The sequence below is a fragment of the Salmo salar genome, unplaced genomic scaffold, assembly GCF_905237065.1.
Source record: "Salmo salar unplaced genomic scaffold, Ssal_v3.1, whole genome shotgun sequence".
Lineage (NCBI taxonomy): Eukaryota > Metazoa > Chordata > Actinopteri > Salmoniformes > Salmonidae > Salmo > Salmo salar.
Window position 1 is genome coordinate 1 of NW_025549502.1, and position 21,773 is coordinate 21,773.

General features: G+C 43.4%; 1 pseudogene; it reads right to left on the bottom strand.

The window, feature by feature from the left end:
• Positions 1–1,390: 1,390 nt before the first annotated feature.
• On the bottom strand, positions 1,391–21,346 carry LOC106591711 (zinc finger protein 501-like; annotated as a pseudogene).
• Between the last annotated feature and the right edge of the window lie 427 nt (positions 21,347–21,773).

Sequence of the window (21,773 nt, forward strand, 5' to 3'; positions counted from 1 at the left end):
ACATCCCAAGAAACTCAGCACTGTCTTATTACCATCCCCAACATTTACTAAACACTCTAGCAACTTGTCTGGAAGAGGTTGCTGATACACAGTCACCTGCCCGAACCGGCTTAAAAATGCACATACAGTTTATGATTCAAAGCTATATTTTCCATAGACAGTGAAAAGCACATAATGAATGCATAATGCAGTGCATGCACCAATGGAGTTTAATACAAAATAATCTTTAGTTATCTATCACACTCAATGGATCAGCATAGTGTGTTTGAAATGACTATTTCCATCCCAGAAACTATAATTAGCATATCTTGTTGTACAAATCCTAGTTAAAATAAAATGTATATCCTTGGTGACTAATAGACATGACCCAAGACAAACATCGTAGTTCACTATTTATAGTGTGCCTATCAGATCCAAATAGATTACATGATCATTTACACTCTCCTGATCAGAGTTCACCCATGTCGTTCACCATGGCATGTATAATAAGCGTCAACATCTTTAGTTCATAACAACAATCAATCCCTAGTACATTCATTTTCTTCCTCATTTAGATATTAACATATTCAACTCAAATCAATCCTTCAGTTTTAAAATTCATTCAATTTCCAGAAATAAAATCATAATTAGAACTCAGTTAATTATCCAGCAAAATTTCAAAATGACATTGCTCAGTGATTGAAATTTGTCTTATCACCTCAAAGTAACAACTCAATTAAAAGCACACATCAATATTAGCGGAATGTCCATTCATTTTAACATTCAGTATAATTATCCCATAATTTCTACTATTAACAATTTTATCATGATTATTCTACAGATCAGTATCTCAATACATTTCTTAATCTAAATGACTATCATTTTGCGTGGTGTGAGCCTCTACAATCAACCTGATGCCCCAAAAGTCTAAACAGTTGTGGTACAGTTGACCCAACCCCCTCTCCAGGCACTGATTCTTCTGGTGTCCTCTTCGTTCCTCTTCTTCAGATAGCTTTACAAAGTTCCAAAGTGAATGACCCATTAAAATGTCCCAATGTCAATGTTTCACCTTAGATGCCCATTATGTCTTGTCCATTTAAATAACCCAATATACCAGCAACATAAGAAAAGTTTTAGAGTAGCAACTTTCCCCATGCTCACTCCCGTGGACTCCTCTCACACTCCTGAGAAGAAACATGAGAAAAGCAGTTGATAGCTTAATCGGATACTGTACAGTTGCTGGCTCGTACATTCTCTCGGTAGAAATGGTTCGGACGGGGCCATATTCAGCGCCTTACGTCACTCCTTCTTCAGCCAATTAGAGGGGTTTGAAGGTACACACACTTTTCGGTTCAAATATCTCTTCCATGCATTAAGATACCGTCGATGTCATTATGCGACACAGAGTTACCATGATGGCATCAGACTTAGCAAACTGTTAGAGAATGGGAGATAGATGACTCTTTACAAGATGTTTTCTATTGAAACTTTATTTAGGGATCTGGAACCAGTGACAGCAGAGAGGAAAGGGCTTTCTGGTGTTTTTTCAGTGACTCTGAATGAGGAAAGCTCTTTCCACATAGACAAGAGTAAGGTTTCTCTCCAGTGTGTGTGAGCTGGTGTTTAGTCAGGTTGAAATTTCGAGCAAAACCCTTCCCACACTGATCACAGCTATAAGGCTTCTCTCCTGTGTGTATGCGTTGGTGTTTAGTCAGGGCTAATGGGTGATTGAAGCTCTTCCCACACTGATCACAGCTATAAGGCTTCTCTCCTGTGTGTATGCGTTGGTGTATAGTTAGGTCTCCTGCTCGACTGAAGCTCTTCCCACACTGATCACAGCTATAAGGCTTCTCTCCTGTGTGTATGCGTTGGTGTATAGTTAGGTCTCCTGATTGTTTGAAGCTCTTCCCACACTGATCACAGCTATAAGGCTTCTCTCCTGTGTGTATGCGTTGGTGTCTAGTCAGGGCTCCTGATTGTTTGAAGCTCTTCCCACACTGATCACAGCTACAAGGTTTCTCTCCCTGTGTGTATGCGTTGGTGTATGGTCAGGTCTCCTGACGCCCTGAAGCTCTTCCCACACTGATCACAGCTATAAGGCTTCTCTCCTGTGTGTATGCGTTGGTGTTTAGTTAGGGTCCCTGACTCATTGAAGCTCTTCCCACACTGATCACAGCTATAAGGCTTCTCTCCTGTGTGTATGCGTTTGGTGTTTAGTCAGGGCTAATGGGTGATTGAAGCTCTTCCCACACTGATCACAGCTATAAGGCTTCTCTCCTGTGTGTATGCGTTGGTGTATAGTTAGGGTCCCTGACTCATTGAAGCTCTTCCCACAATGATCACAGCTATAAGGCTTCTCTCCTGTGTGTATGCGTTGGTGTATAGTTAGGGTCCCTGATTGATTGAAGCTCTTCCCACAATGACCACAGCTATAAGGCTTCTCTCCTGTGTGTATGTGTTGGTGTCTAGTCAGGGCTCCTGAGTGATTGAAGCTCTTCCCACACTGATCACAGCTATAAGGCTTCTCTCCTGTGTGTATGCGTTGGTGTGTAGTCAGGTGTTCTGACGTCCTGAAGCTCTTCCCACACTGATCACAGCTATAAGGCTTCTCTCCTGTGTGTATGCGTTGGTGTCTAGTCAGGGCTCCTGAGTGATTGAAGCTCTTCCCACACTGATCACAGCTATAAGGCTTCTCTCCTGTGTGTATGCGTTGGTGTCTAGTCAGGGCTCCTGATACAGCAAAGCTCTTCCCACACTGATCACAGCTATAAGGCTTCTCTCCTTTGTGTATGCGTTGGTGTCTAGTCAGGTGTTGTGATTGTTTGAAGCTCTTCCCACAATGATCACAGCTATAAGGCTTCTCTCCTTTGTGTATTCGCTGGTGTGTAGTCAGGTCTCCTGATTGTTTGAAGCTCTTCCCACACTGATCACAGCTATTGAGACGTTCTGATCTGGAGAGACTCTTCTGGAGAGACGTCTTGTCAGCATCACGTTGTTGTTTAGGCTCCCCAGATGATAAGCCCCTCCCACTGAGAGAGCAACGGTTTGGGCTGTCCCCTGTGAAACAAAGATATTGAATAGCAATTTTGCATTATTAATAGAAACAAATCCATAGTTATCTTTGGTTAGTGGAGATGGAGGAGACTGAAATGAAAACACGTGCTTAAAGTACTTTGCTTCCTCTTTCAAAATCTTGTTTGGTGAATCATGGGTGACTAGATCATCTGTCACAAGTCATTTGGTGCATTTTACTACTGCCATAACTAGTTTGTTGCCTTGACCAAAGTCCTTTCTGAAGATTATTATGAATGTGAATAGTGATTCATTTACGTCTGTCCCTCATTTTAAGGTCATCCCTGTTAGATAAACTCAACTCTCGTTTTAATATGGTGAAACTATTCCTCAAAAAATAAAAATCCAAAAGAAACATTGAACATCTAATAGTCAAATCAGAGTAAAAGCAGGTGAGCTGGTTCAACTCTTTTTGTCAATTTACTGCTGTTTTGTGGTGGAAAACTATGCAAGTAAACCCTTTTACCCACACATAGACATGCTAGAAATGTTTTTGTTGTTGTGAAGATTGCATTCAATTGCCGCTCCCTGTTGCACAAAACAAGCTTCCATTCCCAGTCACAAGCGGTTTTATGGCTGATTTAAAGGACTATTTTACACATGTAATCCAGTGGTTTTGTTGTTTTCAGTACTCCCCTGTTACATTCAACCATGTCACTTTATTTGGCACATAGGCACTTAGTATAGTAATATTTGTATTCAAAATCTCTTGAGATGGGAAAACATGTTTTTATTAAGTTGAACATGTGCTCTTCATGACAGAATGTTAACATTAGGTGAAATATATATTTTGGACCAAGTTACACTTTTAAAAATGGGCGGAACTACCCAGATATTTTCATCAATTCATGACTAAAGTGCATAAAGATGGCAGAAGTCTGATATGATGTTATTGTTTTAGACCTACCCACGGTTTTGAAACTACGGTGCTTCGACATTGTTCAATGTTGCAATAAATCAACACAATCTACTTTTACGAGTTTTCAAATTGCCAGCGTCTTGAAACTAAAAGTGAGATCATGTTTACTGTGCTAATGACCATACCAAAACACAACAAAAGAGAGCAATGTGAAAAACAGTGAACGTAGCAAAACCAGGAAGTTGTTGTAAGTACATGAATGCCGCCATCTTTATGCACCTCCGCTATCGTTTTAGAAGCAGACTGTAGTCTAATATACACACCATGGTTCTTACCTAATGAAATCAAATCCCCATCCTCCTTCTCTTCTCCTCTCTCAGTTCCACTCTGCCCCGGTGTTTTCCTGCAGTCGACCAGACGCAGCAGTAAAACGGTACCGGGAGACGTTTGACCCGGGGACTCCGTGAGGGTAGAGGGGAACGGGCTAATTTTGTCCTGTTGGACACAAGAAATATCAAACATAGTTTATCATTAAACCAAATATTGTATTATTTTAGTCTACACCTCTGATTGATTTGGGAGCATCCCTAGAATATCTCATTTTTCCTCAAATGTTCAATCGTTCACTACTTCTGAATAATCTAATAGCATTGGGTTGGTGGAGGCATGGGCTAGTCAGTGTTTCCACCATATTTACTATACCAGTCATTTCCTTTCAAAACAGAGAGGAAGAGGCGACTTGTGGCTTATTTGATCGAATAAACATTTCGTAATGATTAAGTTGTTACGAGTGTACTGATAAAAGTAGGACACGTGACATGTCAGCAACTTTGAGAGAAAAAAAAACACTAGTGCCAGGCCGACATTAGTTACCATAGCCACAAAGTCATGAACTTTATTATTTTACCCCACTGGTCATCTATGAACGTTTGAATATCTTGAGGAACAATCTGGCCTTAATGGCCATGTACTCTTATAATCTCCACCCATCACACCCAGAAGAAGACTGGCCACCCCTCAGAGCCTGGTTCCTCTCTAGGTTTCTTCCTAGGTTCCTGCCTTTCTAGGGAGTTTTTCCTAGCCACGTGCTTCTACATCTGCTTTGCTTGCTTTTTGGGGTTTTAGGCTGGGATTCTGTACAGCACTTTGTGACATCTGCTGATGTAAAACGGGCTATAAATACATAAACACGATTGATTGATCGATTGAAAAACCACGCCTATTTAAACAATGTATCGTCTTAAAATGTAATATTAAACCTAACCTTAACCACACTGCTAACCTTATGCCTGACCCTAACCTTAAACTCACAAAAGCACATTTTTGTTTCCATGAATTTCTACGATATAAATGTTTTACTTTGTGGCTGTGATATTTGAGTGTTTCATTGAATGGTTATTGAGGGAGGCCCTGCTCTCTCGCTTCCCCAGTTGTTTAGTTAATTTTCATTCCAATCTCCTTTGCATTAGCGTAGCCTCTCCTGTAGCCTGTCAACTATGTGTCTGTCTATCCCTGTTCTCTCCTCTCTGCACAGGCCACACAAACGCTTCACACCGCATGGCCGCTGCCACTCTAACCTGGTGGTCCCAGCGCGCACGACCCACATGGAGTTCCAGGTCTCCGGCAGCCTCTGGAACTGCCGGTCTGCGGCCAACAAGGCAGAGTTCATCTCAGCCTATGCTACCCTCCAGTCCCTCGACTTCTTGGCGCTGACAGAAACATGGATTACCACAGAAAACACTGCTACTCCTACTGCTCTCTCCTCGTCTGACCACGTGTTCTCGCACACCCCGAGAGCATCTGGTCAGCGGGGTGGCGGGACTGGAATCCTCATCTCTCCCAAGTGGACATTCTCTCTTTCTCCCCTGACCCATCTATCTATCTCCTCCTTTGAATTCCATGCTGTCACAATCACTAGCCCATTCAAGCTTAACATCCTTATCATTTATCACCCTCCAGGTTCCCTTGGAGAGTTCATCAATGAGCTTGACGTCTTGATAAGTTCCTTTCCTGAGGATGGCTCACCCCACACAATTCTGGGTGACTTTAACCTCCCTACATCTACCTTTGACTCATTTCTCTGTGCCTCCTTCTTTCCACTCCTCTCCTCTTTTGGCCTCACCCTCTCACCGTCCCCCCTACTCACAAGGCAGGCAATACGCTTGACCTCATCTTTACTAGATGCTGTTCTTCTACCAATCTCACTGCAACTCCCCTCCAAGTCTCCGACCACTACCTTGTATCCTTTTCCCTCTCGCTCTCCTCCAGCACTACTCACTCTGCCCCTACTCAGATGGTATTGCGCCGTCGCAACCTTCACTCTCTCTCTCCTGCTAGTCTCTCCTCTTCCATCCTATCATCTCTTCCCTCTGCTCAATCCTTCTCCAACCAATCTCCTGATTCTGCCTCCTCAACCCTCCTCTCCTCCCTTTCTGCATCCTTTGACACTCTATGTCCCCTATCCTCCAGGCCGGCTCGGTCCTCCCCTCCTGCTCCGTGGCCTGACGACTCATTGCGAGCTCACAGAACAGGGCTCCGGGCAGCCGAGCGGAAATGGCGGAAAACTAGCCTCCCTGCGGACCTGGCATCTTTTCACTCCCTCCTCTCCACATTTTCTTCCTCTGTTTCTGCTGCTAAAGCCACTTTCTACCACTCTAAATTCCAAGCATCTGCCTCTAACCCTAGGAAGCTCTTTGCCACCTTCTTCTCCATCCTGAATCCCCCCCCTCTCTGCGGAAGACTTTGTCAACCATTTTGAAAAGAAGGTTGACGACATCCGATTCTCGTTTGTTAAGTCAAACGACACCGCTGGTCCTGCTCACATTGCCGTACCCTATGCTTTGACCTCTTTCTCCCCTCTCTCTCCAGATGAAATCTTGCTACTTCTGACGTCCAGCCGACCAACAACCTGCCCGCTTGACCCTATCCCCTCCTCTCTTCTCCAGACCATTTCCGGAGACCTTCTTCCTTACCTCACCTCACTCATCAACTCATCCTTGACCACTGGCTACGTCCCTTCCGTCTTCAAGAGAGCGAGAGTTGCACCCCTTCTCAAAAAACCTACACTCGATCCCTCTGATGTCAACAACTACATACCAGTATCCCTTCTTTCTTTCCTCTCCAAAACTCTTCAGCGTGCCGTCCTTGGCCAGCTCTCTTGCTATCTCTCTCAGAATGACCTTTTTGATCCAAATCAGTCAGGTTTCAAGACTTGTCATTCAACTGAGACTGCTCTTCTCTGTGTCACGGAGGCTCTCCGCACTGCTAAAGCTAACTGTCTCTCCTCTGCTCTCATCCTTCTAGACCTATCTGCTGCCTTTGATACTGTGAACCATCAGATCCTCCTCTCCACCCTCTCCGAGTTGGACATCTCCGGCGCGGCTCACTCTTGGATTGCGTCCTACCTGACAGGTCGCTCCTACCAGGTGGCATGGCGAGAATCCGTCTCTGCACCACGTGCTCTCACCACTGGTGTCCCCCAGGGCTCAGTTCTAGGCCCTCTCCTATTCTCGCTATACATCAAGTTACTTGGCTCTGTCATATCCTCACATGGTCTCTCCTATCATTGCTACGCAGACGACACACAATCTTCTCCTTTCCCCCTTCTGATAACCAGGTGGCGAATCGCATCTCTGCATGTCTGGCAGACATATCAGTGTGGATGACGGATCACCACCTCAAGCTGAACCTCGGCAAGACGGAGCTGCTCTTCCTCCCGGGGAAGGACTTCCCGTTTCCATGATCTCGCCATCACGGTTGACAACTCCATTGTGTCCTCCTCCCAGAGTGCTAAGAGCCTTGGCGTGACCCTGGACAACACCCTGTCGTTCTCTGCTAACATCAAGGCGGTGACCCGATCCTGTAGGTTCACGCTCTACAACTTTCGCAGAGTACGACCCTGCCTCACACAGGAAGCGGCGCATGTCCTAATCCAGGCACTTGTCATCTCCCGTCTGGATTATTGCAACTCGCTGTTGGCGGGGCTCCCTGCCTGTGCCATCAAACCCCTACAACTCATCCAGAACGCCGCAGCCCGTCTGGTGTTCAACCTTCCCAAGTTCTCTCACGTCACCCCGCTCCTCCGCACAGTCCACTGGCTTCCAGTTGACGGAGCTGTGAGGGGAACGGCACCTCCGTACCTTCAGGCTTTGATCAGTCCCTACACCCAAAGAAGGGCACTGCGTTCATCCACCTCTGGCCTGCTCGCCTCCCTACCTCTGAGGTAAGCACAGCTCCCGCTCAGCCCAGTCAAAACTGTTCGCTGCTCTGGCACCCCAATGGTAGAATAAGCTCCCTCATGACGCCAGGACAGCGGAGTCAATCACCACCTTCCGTAGACACCTGAAACCCCACCTCTTTAACCTGTTAGGGCTAGGGGGCAGTATTGACACGGCCGGATAAAAAACGTACCCGATTTAATCTGGTTACTACTCCTGCCCAGTAACTAGAATATGCATATAATTATTGGCTTTGGATAGAAAACACCCTAAAGTTTCTAAAACTGTTTGAATGGTGTCTGTGAGTATAACAGAACTCATATGGCAGGCCAAAACCTGAGAAGATTCCATGCAGGAAGTGGCCTGTCTGACAAGTTGTTGTTCATCTTGGCTCTTTTTATTGAAGACTGAGGCTCTTTGCTATAACGTGACACTTCCTACGGCTCCCATAGGCTCTCAGAACCCGGGAAAAAGCTGAATGACGTAATTCAAGGCCCAGGCTGAAACACACTATTGCGTTTGGCAAGTGGCCGATCAGAGTACTATGGGCTTAGGCGCGTGCCCGAGTCGACCCCATGCTTTATTTTCTTTCGTCTGTTTACCTAAACGCAGATTCCCGGTCGGAATATTATCGCTTTTTACGAGAAAAATGGCATAAAAATTGATTTTAAACAGCGGTTGACATGCTTCGTCAATACGATAATGGAATATTTAGAATTTTTGGTCACGAAATGCGCCATGCTCGTCACCCTTATTTACCCTTTCGGATAGTGTCTTGAACGCACGAACAAAACGCCGCTATTTGGATATAACAATGGATTATTTGGGACCAAACCAACATTTGTTATTGAAGTAGAAGTCCTGGGAGTGCATTCTGACTAAGAACAGCAAAGGTAATAACATTTTTCTTATAGTAAATCTGACTTTGGTGAGTGCTAAACTTGCTGGGTGTCTAAATAGCTAGCCCTGTGATGCCGGGCTATCTACTGAGAATATTGCAAAATGTGCTTTCACCGAAAAGCTATTTTAAAATCGGACATATCGAGTGTATCTATAATTCTTAAAATAATTGTTATGTTTTTTGTGAACGTTTATCGTGAATAATTTAGTAAATTCACCGGCAGTGTTCGGTGGGAATGCTAGTCACATGCTAGTCACATGCTAATGTAAAAAGCTGTTTTTTTATATAAATATGAACTTGATTGAACAAAACATGCATGTATTGTATAACATAATGTCCTAGGGTTGTCATCTGATGAAGATCATCAAAGGTTAGTGCTGCATTTAGCTGTGGTTTGGGTTTATGTGACACTATATGCTAGCTTGAAAAATGGGTGTCTGATTATTTCTGTCTGGGTACTCTGCTGACATAATCTAATGTTTTGCTTTCGTTGTAAAGCCTTTTTGAAATCGGACAGTGTGGTTAGATTAACGAGAGTCTTGTCTTTAAAATGGTGTAAAATAGTCATATGTTTGAAAAATTGAAGTTTTTGCATTTTTGAGGTGTTTGAATAACGCGCCACGGGATTACACTGGCTGTTGAGTAGGTGGGACACAAGCGTCCCACCTAGCCCATAGAGGTTAAGGAATACCTGGGATAGGATAAAGCAATCCTTCTAACTCCCCACCCCCCAAAAAATATATAGATGTACTATTGTAAAGTGGTTGTTCTACTGGATATCATAAGGTGAATGCACCAATTTGTAAGTCGCTCTGGATAAGAGCGTCTGCTAAATGACGTAAATGTAAATGATAACGACTGCCTTCCATTCTTTAAGACACTTCTTTTCATTGCCATTACATATTAGAAGACAATCGCTGGTGTGGGAGAAAGGTAGACGAGCTGAAGGAAGGAAAAATAGAAATACATTAGCTAGCGAAAGAGGAGACTGGCAGCTGGCCCTGAGTGGAGATAACAGGTGGCCATACATCCCCAAGTAGGAACCACGCAACGGCCAGGCAAGCTGAATGTATGGCCATGACTAAATATATGCCAAGCGTAAGCATGCAATGCATGCATTATTTTCATATCCATATGAGGAGAGTCTAGCCACCACTATGTTAGAGCTAAAAGCAGATGTGGGCGTTATCCTCAGATATGGGCGTTATCCATTGGGTTGAAAGAAAATGATGGGAGAACGCATAGGGGGTTTTACTTCATTTACATAAAGGGTGGACCTAGGTATTGTATGTGCATAAAAGCAGAGCCGGGGCCTAAGGAAGGGAGTTGTTGTTCCGCGGACCGGCTCGGCTTTACTACTCTGTATTAAAGTCTATATTGAATTTACAAGTTCTTGTAAAAAGTGTTATTCTTAAGACAATTTTCCACTACATACTTTGGCTAGCTTGCCAGGGGTTTTAGGGACCTCAGACAAACGGCATTCTTGGATGGCGACGGTTTCTCTGGACAGTCTCGCAAACGGGTGGCCACCCAACTATAATAAGGTAAGCTTGTTCTTACAATAGTTGAAATGTTTGTGTAGATTGCTTCAGAGATTCAGTCTCAACGAAGGGGACGCCACGTAGGTCTCTCTATTTAAAGAACTCCTAAAAACCCAGTAGTACTGGAAGAACTTGTGAATTCAATAAAACTGCATGCATGCATAAATTGGGGGATTGTTAAATATAATATAAGTAAATTTTGTTAGGATTACATGCGTAGTAAGTTGTGAACCTGCTGGTGTTGGGTGTTTAGCGGGGAGGGCTTGTGCTTGCGCTGATCGGACCGTTCTAACGAACCCACATGTGTGGTTTGGTTGGGTGGGGTTGTCCCGTCTGATTCTACTTGGCCGAGTTCGACTGTTTCAGGACCTGTTTTGGGATGTGCGTGAACACAGCCCAATCAACCTGATCAGGCAAAACGTGTTGGGTGTGTGATTCGGGTTGCTCCTCTCGCGAGACCACTCATCTGGGGACCTTGTGTGGCCCGGAAGTGTGTGCGTTTGCTCTCTTTTGACTGAACTGCCTGACCTAGTGTGGGGCTACTGCTACTGCGTGCGTGTGGTCAGAACAAATAAATAAATAGATAGAAATCCTACACAATCGCGCCTAGGAGAAAATTAGAAGGCTTGATTGGGTGGGCTGTTCACGAAATCGCTCGAGGAACGAGGATCTGTATGCAGTGAACAGATAGGGTGCAGGAGAGATTCAACTTAGGTAAGCGAATGGTAACTGCAAAAAATTTGTCCTACAGGTAATAACGCTCCGCTTTGCTAACGGCGCCGGAAGATCAGTAGGGTCCACCACGTAGCTGCTCTGAGGAACAGAGGACAGTACGAGGGGGGGCAAACAGTGTGAAGGGAAGCTGACTCGATTAACCTGTTAGGGCTAGGGGGCAGCATTGACACGGCTGGATAAAAAACATACCCGATTTAATCTGGTTACCACTCCTACCCAGTAACTAGAATATGCATATACTTATTACATATGGATAGAAAACACCCTAAATTTTCTAAAACTGTTTGAATGGTGTCTGTGAGTATAACAGAACTCAAATGGCAGGTCAAAACCTGAGAGATTCCTTTACAGGAAGTGGCCTGTCTGACCATTTCTTGAACTTCTTTTCCATCTCTATCATTTACTAAGGATCTCTGCTCTAACATGACACTTCCCACGTCGTCCATAGGCGCTCAGAGCCCGGGAAAAAACAGAATGTCGTCATTCCAGCCCCAGGCTGAAACACATTATCGCCTTTCTCAAGTGGCCGATCAAGGGACACGGGCTTATGCGCGTGACCCCGACCGCCCCGCCTTTGGGATTTTTTCCTCTGTTTGCCGAAAAGGAGATTCCCTGTCGGAATATTATCGCTTTTCACGAGAAAAGTTTCGTAAAAATTGATTTTAAACAGCGGTTGACATGCTTGGAGTACGGTAATGGAATATTTAGAATTTTATTGTCACGAATTGCGCCATGCGCGTGACACTTCTTTACTATTTCGGATAGTGTCTGGACGCATACGAACAAAACGCCGCTATTCGGATATAACGATGGATTATTTTGGACCAAACCAACATTTGTTATTGAAATAGCAGTCCTGGGTGTGCATTCTGACGAAGACAACAAAAGGTAATCAAACTTTTATAATAGTAAATATGATTATGGTGATTGCTAAACTTGCCGGGTGTCTAAATAGCGAGCCCGTGAAGCCTGGGCTATGTACTTAGAATATTGCAAAATGTGCTTTCACCAAAAAGCTATTTTAAAATCGGACATATCGAGTGCATAGAGGAGGTCTGTATCTATAATTCTTAAAAATAATTGTTATGCTTTTTGTGAACGTTTATCGTGAGTAATTTAGTAAAATTTTGCGAATTCCCGGAAGTTTGCGGGGGTATGCTAGTTCTGAACGTCACATGCTAATGTAAAAGCTGGTTTTTGATATAAATATGAACTTGATTGAACAAAACATGCATGTATTGTATAACATAATGTCCTAGGGTTGTCATCTGATGAAGATCATCAAAGGTGAGTGCTGCATTTAGCTGTCTTCTGGGTTTTGGTGACATTATATGCTGGCTTGAAAAATGGGTGTCTGATTATTTCTGGCTTGGTACTCTGCTGACATAATCTAATGTTTTGCTTTCGTTGTAAAGCCTTTTTGAAATCGGACAGTGTGGTTAGATTAACGAGAGTCTTATCTTTAAATGGCTGTAAAATAGTCATATGTTTGAGAAATTGAAGTAATAGGATTTTTAACGTTTTGAAAATCGCGCCACTGGATTACACTGGCTGTTACGTAGGTGGGACGAATTCGTCCCGCCTAGCCTAGAGAGGTTAAGCAGAATTTCCGACATACTACAAAAATCCTATGAATACAAAGTTATCCTGTGTTGAAGAAGTGTATCAGGAATAGACTGAGGTTTATAGGTCGTTTTAGGAAAGGCGAGGTGTGAATGAACGAATGTGAATAAAGATTGTATGAATGCAAATAAAAGACTGAATGAGTGAAAGTTTGGGTAAGAGAAGTATATCAGAGCGAGCCAGAAGAGTGGAGCAAGAAGGAGAAATTATGTGTGTGTGTGTGTGTGTGCTATTTTGGGACATAGAAGGAACTGCGAGGCTCCGCTGTGGCAGCCGCTTGATATATGATATAGGAGGGAGAGTCGGGTTAAACTCTCGTTGGGGAAAAGGGGACAAAACCAATAGATAACGGATAAGGAAAGCTATATGTAAAAGTAGAACATTGATATAATAAAGTATGTTAAACTGATAAAACTGGAAAATACATAGAATACAATAAAAAGCAATAAACACATACACATAGTGTGTAGGCAGGATAGGAAAAACATATGAATAAAATATAAACTACAGTGAGTAGTTAAAATAAAGTCAGGTCAGCTAGAATAAAATAAGATAAAATACCGAACCGCGATAAAAAGTTATAGCATTCACGAATCGGATAGCATAGCGCAGTAGAAACACGAGTAAAGAATAAAATGCCATAGAGCTGCTGGATCCCTAGGAGGCCGCAGTTTAGGGAAAAAAGGATCAGATTACGATAACTAGGAGAGACAGAGAGGGTCTGGGGAAACCCTGAAAAATAGGAACCAGGACTAAAATAGACAGAATAAAATAGGAACGAAGCAATAAGAAGCAATTGGATAAAATAGCGAGCAAATAAATATAAATAGAAAAGAATAGACATTATATAGAATTAAAAAAATAATAATAAATAAATAAAATAAAAAATAAAAGAGGATTTAATAAAGTAAAAGCTGAGGTATAGATAACCCTCAAAATAAATAGGACGCCGGTAGAGACCTTGGGGGCCAGACACCCCTTAAGTAAAGATGAAATAAAGAAAACGTCTGAAAAATGGGAAAAACGCACCAGGGAATTGAACACTAAGTGGCCTGCAGTGGGGACATTGGATGTCTCTGTGTGTGAGGAAATGGACATTTTAATAAAGAACTATAAACCAAACGACAAAAGAAGAAAGCAGGACACTATAGTCTAGTTCCGAATAAACAATGTCCAATCCTGATTAAAGGAAATCAAGGACGCTACATACCATGGGCTACGCAGGACCTGGAAGGGTTGGTTGCCCGGTTGCCAGACCTCCATGAGGGAGCTGGAAAGTGGATCAGAACCTTTGAAGAATTTACAATGGGGAAATTGCTGGCGATGGGCGACATAAGGGCATTGTTGGCAAGGGTAACGAGCGTGCAGAGAATGGGAGAAATCATGCAGGAGGGAGGAATCAACGGCACAGAGTGGGAGGTGTCAAAGGATGGACTGATGTTTGACAGGTATAGGCCTGCCGTCTGGAGGGCCCTAAGGGCAGCATACCCAACAAAAGTGGACCCCAAGGCACTAAGGGGAGAGGCCATTGGAGCTACAGAAAACCCGGCTGCATACCTGCATGGACAATTGAAAAGATGGAGAATGGAAACAGAACAGGATCCGGAGGAAAATGAACTGATGACAACAATGTTCCGGACCTCAGTGGTGGAAGCCATGCCCCAGCTGGAAGGGAACCGACTGGAGGACGTAGTGGGACTTACTTCAAAACCTTACAAAGAATTCTGTGACTATGTAATTCACGCTGTGGAGAAACATAGAAAGGAAGAACAAAAACAAACTGAACAAGGAAAGGACATCCAGAGAAGGCTGGCCCAGTTGCAGCTGGATGAACTGACCAAAGGGAAAAGAAGAAGATCCAGGCCTCAGTAACCACTCCTGTGCCCGAGATAGGAACAATGGCTGCTGTTTCCCCAGGAGGGCCGCAACCGTTAACCCCGGCCGGACCCAAGTGCCTGCCCCATTGCCAGTAGCAAATGTGTATGCACAGCCCCCGAATTGGAATGGTGGGAATAGACAACAGAAAAACATACAGGGGGATCAAAGGAGACAACCCAGGACCCCACGGGGGCCGCCTGATGTGTGTTAGGGTTGCTACCAACCAGGACACACCAGACGTGAATGTCCCGCAAACCCGTGGCAGGATCGGACTGGGGATAACACCTACAATAGGCGTCCACCAACAAACAACAGCTCCGGTGGCTGGCAGCCACCTACTAGTGGAAACCAGAATGGCTGGGGCCCTACTGGTGGATGGCAGGGCAACCAAAACCCACCCCGGGCCCTGTGAACCCATGGTCAGGACCCAATCAGACGTACTAGGGATGCCCAGAGAATCCTAAAGGGGAGGGTCAGTTCCCAATAGTAACCACGAGAGCTGACCAAGAACCTATGCTGCAGGTTCAAATAGAGAATAGAGGCGTACCCATGATGATAGATACTGGAGCCACTTACACGTGTGAGTTCAAATTATGCCTCTCATCTCCCCATGTCTGGTAAATATGCCAAAACAATAGGATTCTCGGGAAATACGCAGCTGATTCCAATGACAGCTCCAGTTCGTCTTACCGCTGATGGCAAGTCAACCACAATTCCAATACTGGTATCAGATCAAACACCGGTTAATCTTTTAGGAAGAGATGCCCCATGCAAAATGGGTATACAAATTAAATGTTCCCCGACGGGGTGATAATAGAAAAAATAGGACTACAATTGCCAGTGGTAAGCACAGGAGTCATGGCCAACGTATATTGGTTAGGAGGAATTGAGACAGATGTAGACAGAACAGCGAGGAGATGGGGTAAATTTATTCAGGCCCAAATACCTAAAGCCGTTAGAGCAAAATCTGAATATCACTGCACAATGCAATTCGACCCTCATCAGGACCCATTATTAGAACAGCTCTGGGTTATGGGGGCAAATGGTAGAAAAGCACCAATTATGTCCCAATGTATAATCGTTGGAAAACAGGGAGCAGCCATGGATGTGATGGACGGAGATGGATCTGAATTTGTACAGAAATGGTTTAATGTTTCTGACTCTGTCCCTCACATTACATTGCTGGTGAATCAAGGTTTCACATCAAAAGATCTAGGACCCATGATGAGGAAAGATAAAGGAAAAATATGGGACAGAACAGACAATCCATTGATTTTCCATTCCAAAGATAAAGCATTTATCAAGATAGTAAATGATGATTGGCGATCCCAGGGAGATAGAGGTCAGTACAGGCCAACAAGTAGTGATAGGTGAAGGGATAGGGCTAATTAATGAGCTTAGAGAAGAAATGGAAAAAAACATACTTGCCACCACCACCTCATTGGGTTTGCTTGATTAATGATGCACATGATCTAGATCATTGTGCAAGGGGGGGAGGTGGAAAGACAAATAAAAAAAACAAGGTTTTTGGTCTCCTTATCTACAGGCAACAGTAGATGACGTCCTGTCAAAATGTGAAATATGCGCGAAAAACAACATACGTAAAGGCATAACCACGCCCATAGGTCACATACCGGTCCCAGAAGGTCCATTCCGACACATTGTGATGGACTACGTAGATATGATAAAACCTGCTTATGGTAAAAGATACATGTTAGTCATCATAGACAGGTTTAGCAGATGGATAGAAGCAATACCGTCGGCTGATCAAGGAGCAAGCACCGTGATAAAATTCTTATCAAAAGAAGTAATACCTAGGTTTGGTATTCCATCAGAAATCAGCTCAGACAATGGCGCAGCGTTTATACAAAAAGATTTGCCTATCCACAGGGCTTAACTGGGTAGATGCTTTGCCGCCTGCACTAATGAGCAGTCGCATGGAAACTAACAGAAACACGCACTTGTCACCGCATAAAATGCTTACGGGTCGACCCATGCCTGTGCCATCACTAGGGGGACTGTACAAACGTCCCTCTTTAGACATACTAGAAACAGAACTAAAATCATATGTAAAGCACCTAACCAAGATACATGAAGTTATATATTCACAGGAAAAAAAGAAGGAACCGGAGCAGAGACCAGAGGGGCCACGCCAGGTGATACCAGGGGACCTGGTCTACATTCGGGTGTTCCGGAGAAAGTGAGATCAACCAAGGAGAGACGAGCCCAACAGGAGCTGCCGAAGGAGAAACTACTCAAACAGCAGGAGGAGAAACTTCCCAAAGGAGAGAAGAGGGAGACGTTCCAAGGGCCGAAGGGCAAGGGACTTTTACACTCACCCGGTCCCCTTGATGAACAATTGAATAGAAAAATAAAAAATACAAAATAAAAAGAGAGGAACCTGCCAAACAACCAGGTAGGACAAACAAGGTTAGCATTTCAGTCCCACCTCAGATCATAACGGAAACAGGAGAACAAAAATCGGTCGCATTATACAGGGTAAAACCCCTACCTGAAGTCGCATACTGTGGATGGACTCATCATCAGACGAAGGGAGAAGTGATTTGGGATCCAAAAGGATGTGACTTAACAATAATCAAAGAAGAAAATGAATGAGTGCTCAGCATAAATAACATTGAACCCGTTGAAGGAGAAGAATTTATAGTTGAACTGACACGTACAGGACTGACTGAAGGGAGCAGTTCAACCACCATGAAAATCGAATTCACACCGGCACCCAATCTAGAGGTGCTTACAACGACTAGAACCACGACGACTGTGGCAGCTGCTGTAAGCACCACAGTGGTCACCACCAGAGTACCAACTACTACTCTGGGTGAGAAATCCACTATACCTACAACGACACCAAAAGCATCAGAAACAGGAGGGTTCTTTACTGACATTTGGAACTTGTTGACAAAACCCAACAGTCCACCTCAAGAGGACGACGTGGATGAAACAGCAAGTATGTTAGAACCAGAACCGCTCAAGGACAAAACATTGGAAGAAGCGGTAAAGAATGATTGGTATAAATGGGCTAGGTATACGGCGGACAGACATAGAATGGACGATTGTATCTTGTGCAGCACATCACCTTTGTCTGAAGTGTTAATAGTACCTGAACCTGCATCATTTGACAGTTGTGCTAATTGAAAAAATGCTAATTGTAAACCGGGAAAGTACCATATTCCTTTGTGTGACATTGAATGCAGAATGGCCTTGGGTAGTACTAGGGGTAAAACTATGTTAAATGAGACTGTACTGGCTAATAAGGAATGTGCTGCATACAACATTAAAACTGATTTAACTAGACCTCAGATAGACAAAAGTACTGTGGTTAAGGGAAAATATGAATGTTTCTATAACTATGGTATTGGTGGGATTAACTTAGGAAATACAACTGTTAAATGTGACACTATCTGGGTGTTAGAGATTGCGGGGATTCGCAAATTTGATGAGAAAGGATTAATTACCAATAGGAGGGGTTCGTGTGGCCACATCACTCAGGTTGCACCATCTCTTACTATGTTAAAAACCCAAGATAGAGGTATTGCTGATAGCTTTTGGATGTGTGGAAAAAACAAACTTCTGAATGTTCTTCCTGAAGAATGGACTGGATTATGTACTTTAGTCAGAGCAGTCCAACAGGTTACCATCATCAAAACACCACAGGAGGAGCATGATAAAACTAGAACTAGGAGGGAGTATGAATCAGTTCCTAGAGTGTACCCTTATTCAATTGGACAACCCAGAGGTGTGCCCAACGAGTTTAAGGCCAGAGATTAGATTAAATCTGGATTTGAATCTATATTTTTGTGGGTAACACCCAATAAGAATTTAGAGTGGATTAATTATATATACTATAACCAACAAAGATTTATTAATTATACTGACTCTGCCTTGACAGCCTTAGGAGAACAGGTAAAGGCCACAAGCCAGATGACATGGCAAAACAGGGAAGCTCTCAACTGGCTCTTAGCAGAGAAGGGGGGAGTTTGTGTAATGTATGGAGATGCTTGTTGTACTTTTATTCCCAACAACACTGCACCTAATGGAACATTTTCCCTAGCTATGAATAAACTTAAAGGGTTAAGAGCAGAAGTAAAGGCGAATGCTGGGTTTGATTCTCATGCCTGGGATTGGTTGGACCTGGCTTTGGGAAAATGGGGTGCTATGTTTACTAGGCTGGCCATTATGATGGGTGGAGGTCTAGTGGCATTGGGCATTTTATTTTGCTGTGTGGTGCCTTTGATTAAATCACTTGTGGTCAAAACCACTGTTAAACAAATGTCAGTACATGGAGCAGACCCTAGACATAAGAGGGGGTCAAGAAAGAAGTTTAAGGAACATATACTGGATCCACCTCTCATAATCAATCCTGTCCCTGGTAACCCTGGACATTATACGGACAAGTATGGAAAACCTTGCAATGCTGTTGGAGGACCCCTTGATTGACCTTTTGGTAATCCTAACTGTCGTCATGGGGTAATTCTTGGGGAGGTTATGAGTGCCATGATTGGCGTCCTGGTGGGTTTCCTGTGTATGCCAAAGACCCCGATTCGGATGAGATAGTGCTTGTCCATGTACACAAAAAATGTCTGCAACCCAGGCGTTGCAAGTGGAGCTCAAAGAGGACAATGATGGACATTACCATCATCCTGAACCATTATTCTGTGCAATGTGCCAAAGAGAGGATTGCCCTATATGTGGAAATGAGGAATGTGCCCCTATGATGTAAATTCTGGTATGACTTTGAACAAACCTCAAGTGTATGTTGTATTTTATGTTTGTTTTATGGTTTTCATACATATATAAATGAATGCATTTTCTTTGAAATTCAAGCTAGTTTTGCCTTCCTAAAATGAGGATCATTTATTACACGCTAGGTAACAGAAGGTATTCCGGTTACAAGTGTCTACGAACCATGCCCTTAATCTTCTAGCAGTAATGAGTGTCTCAATTTGGAATGTTGTCTGCAACTTTTATTTTTGCTCACTTAGGCCTTGTTCAGATTCATAGTAAGAATATTAACTTTAATTAGGTCTATTATGTTTATTATTCTTTTAAATTCTTGTTATATTCTTTTTATTATTTTCTATATTCTATCTATACTCTACATAACTGATGCATGCATTATTTTCATATCCATATGAGGAGTCTAGCCCCTACTATGTTAGAGCTAAAAGCTCCATTGGGTTGAAAGAAAAAGGTGGCAGAACGCATAGGGGTTTTACTTCATTTACATAAAGGATGGATCTATGTATTGTATGTGCATAAAAGCAGAGCCGGGGCCTAAGGAAGGGAGTTGTTGTTCCGTGGACCGGCTCGGCTTTACTACTCTGTATTAAAGTCTATATTGAATTTACAAGTTCTTGTAAGAAGTGTTACTCTGAAGACAATTTTCCACGACACTCACATAGCAGACAAGGCCTGCTCTATGCCCAGGTGAAACAGATAGGTGGCCAAAGAAGGTTTGCTTTGGTCCCGGGCCATGTGAGGGTAGAAGGGAATGAGAAAGTAGATGCGCTAGCTAAACAGGCCATTAGGAGACAGGAAGTGGAGGTGCCAATGAGCAAGTCAGAGGCTCAGGGAACGATATGGACAGTGGTGGTGCAGAGATGGCAGGAGCAGTGGAACAGTGACACTAAGGGCAGGCATCTACTCATTGTTGACATTTTAGTCATTTAGCAGGCACTTATCTAGAGCGACTTACACAAACAATTAGAGTTAAGTTGCTCAGAGGCAGACAGATTTGTCACCTAGTCGGCTCGGGTTACTGGCCCAATGCTCTAAACCGCTAGGCTACCTGCTGCCCCTATTCCAGGTACAGAGTAAAGTAGGGGAGGATGGTAGGAATGGACAGAAGAGAGGAGGCTATCCAATCAAGGATAAGAGTGGGGCACAGCCAGCTGAATAAGTTATGAAATGTGATAGGAAATCATTCAACAGGAAGATGTGATTACTGCCAGGAAACAGAGACAGTGGAGAATGTACTGATACAGTGTGGGCAGTATGATAGGGAAAGAGAGAGACTGATCCAGTATGAGGTAGAAAGGGGTACAGGAATTGAGTTTGCTAAGCATACTGAGTTGAACATCGTTAGATACAGTCGCAAATATGTATCTTTTGTTTTTCTTCATATAATGAATAATCTGACCTTCAAATAAGTGGAAGTGAACAAGTGTACACTTTGGGAGGAAGGAGAGATGCTTAAGTAATAGGCGTAGATTCCTACGCATGATAAAGTATTACGCTACTTTGCCAAAGAAAAAAAATCCCAACAAGTTTTACCGTCATGTTTTTTGTCCAGCCGTTTAAACTGAACACAGCAATGTGGAGGATCAAAGATGATGAAAACTACTCCTAGACATTTTATACAACACAGCAGACCTACAATGTTTAAAGGAAACCAGACTTACCGGATTCATCGTGGAAGCTATTGTTTCTTACTAAAGAAAATAAATGTGTAGGCTACAGCGCGGTTACTATGTTGTCACAGTGTTCAGATAAGGATTGGGGGTTTCCGGCCGCAAGAGAATTCCAGTCTCGATGTTGTAACTGATGCACCCATAGACCAGAGCAATCAAACATCTATTTAAATATCCAAACTCAATTACTTTATGACAACATAACGTCTCACATCTCATGTAGGCTAAACTTACTTCAGAAAGTTCTTGGATAATATTTTACCCCATCTATAAAAGTCGAGTAAAGTCAAGAAACGATCAACAACACCCCTTTCACAAAGAATCCTTTTTTCTGCTATCGTCTTCTTTTACCTGGCAGCAATTTGGAACCGAGTGTCATTTGAGTCCTGATGTTCTCAAGGCTGTTCACTTGCGGTTCTGGGGAGGGCAAGTACCCCTGTGACAACAATTGTGGACCCCTTGTAGCCCCCTAAAGTATGAAGTAATTTTACATAACTAATTTTTGCTATCATTCTTTTTACATCCATTATCTAGACCGTG